Raw genomic sequence first — 1,622 nt, forward strand, 5'->3', positions numbered from 1 at the left:
ATATTGGGTACACAAACTAGCCACTACCATCCACAGGAGACATATTGGGTACACAATACTAGCCACTACCATCCACAGAAAGGATATTGGGTACACAATAAACTAGCCACCACTATCCACAGAAAGGATATCGGGTACACAATAAATTAGCCACTTCGGTGGCAAAATCTAAAATCTAACCATCAAACCGTGATCCACCCAAAGCAACCAACTCTCCAGTATTTATCAGGGTGAATAACCCGAGAGTTGTTATGTCAATTTTAAGAGCATATCCACCCATACACTAAGTGCCATGATGAGAGATGAGGCTGGCACAGCATCCGTAGAAAAACTCGGCGATTTTAACGAACGAACCACAATAATATAAAAACAAGTGAATAAGGTTCATGACTCTGCGACCATTTCCCAACTATACGAAAAACAAAGGTAAAGATAGTGTTGAAGGATAAATTTTAAATTAAAAACATAGAAGGGAAAAAAGGTCAGTGAAAAATTTGATAAAGGAAGGAGGGAGGAGGAGGAGGAGGAGGAAAAATAGTGCTTAAGAACTCAGATTAACAGTGGAAACAGGAGACATGGAACTATAAATAAGAAAAGGTGAAAAGTGGAAATGAATCAAAAGGCGATTAATGAAGACAGGAGAGAGAGAGAGAGAGAGAGAGAGAGAGAGAGAGAGAGAGAGAGAGAGAGAGAGAGAGAGAGAGAGAGAGAGAGAGAGACAGACAGAGAGAGAGAGACAGAGACAGACAGACAGAGTTAGACGTCACCTTAGTCTAATAAATCGCAAGATTAAAGCCCACTTTATCACCATACATTCTTCATCAGGAAACTCTGTCTTGGTTCCCTACACATTTTTCCGCGAGCCAAGTGTGTCACGGGAGCTCTGAGCTTCCTGCATTTACTTCCTTCAAACACCAAGATAATCATGGAATACAATACCGACAAGTACATAAGACACATGTGCAAGAGTTAGCTATCTTTACTCCTAAACGTTTCGCCTACACGTTAGGCCTCTTCAGTCGACTGCAGAGGTGACTAATATGAGAGACAGTAGAATTAGTGGAGTAAGATGATAAGATGCAATTATAAGACGTTTCGCCCAACAGGGACTCCATCAGTTCAAGAATTAGACACATGTACAACATCTGAGTATCTTTATTTGTAGACGTTTCGCCCTCCAGTGGCTTTATCGGCACAAATTCAAGGACGTAATGAGAAGACTGTAAAACTATATTCACAAGAAAAGGTAATCAGTCCCTCAGCTCTCTGTCAGTTGATAAAGTCCCTAACGAGCAAAACGTCTTCTCAATAAAATGTCAAAAGCCACATACTAAGTCTTATTCACTGACTTGTCAGTACGTAAAAAAAAAAAATTGAAATATCCGCCATTCAGGGTAGGGTGCGCAGGGCTCTTGATTCAAAGGATCCATGAAAAGCCGACTGGGCGGATGCACAGAAAGGTGAACGGAAGAGGATGGAGAAAACTGATAATTGAGGGACAGAGCATCGTAGGACGAGCCTCATAAAGTAACGTTCACAGAGACCTACTTTAACAGCAGTCACTTCTGTTGTCGCCCACGTTAGTGACCGCTCAGACCACGGTGTCCTGCATAAGTAAGCCA

This window comes from Cherax quadricarinatus, chromosome 86 (assembly GCF_038502225.1).
Source record: "Cherax quadricarinatus isolate ZL_2023a chromosome 86, ASM3850222v1, whole genome shotgun sequence".
In the NCBI taxonomy this organism is placed as follows: domain Eukaryota; kingdom Metazoa; phylum Arthropoda; class Malacostraca; order Decapoda; family Parastacidae; genus Cherax; species Cherax quadricarinatus.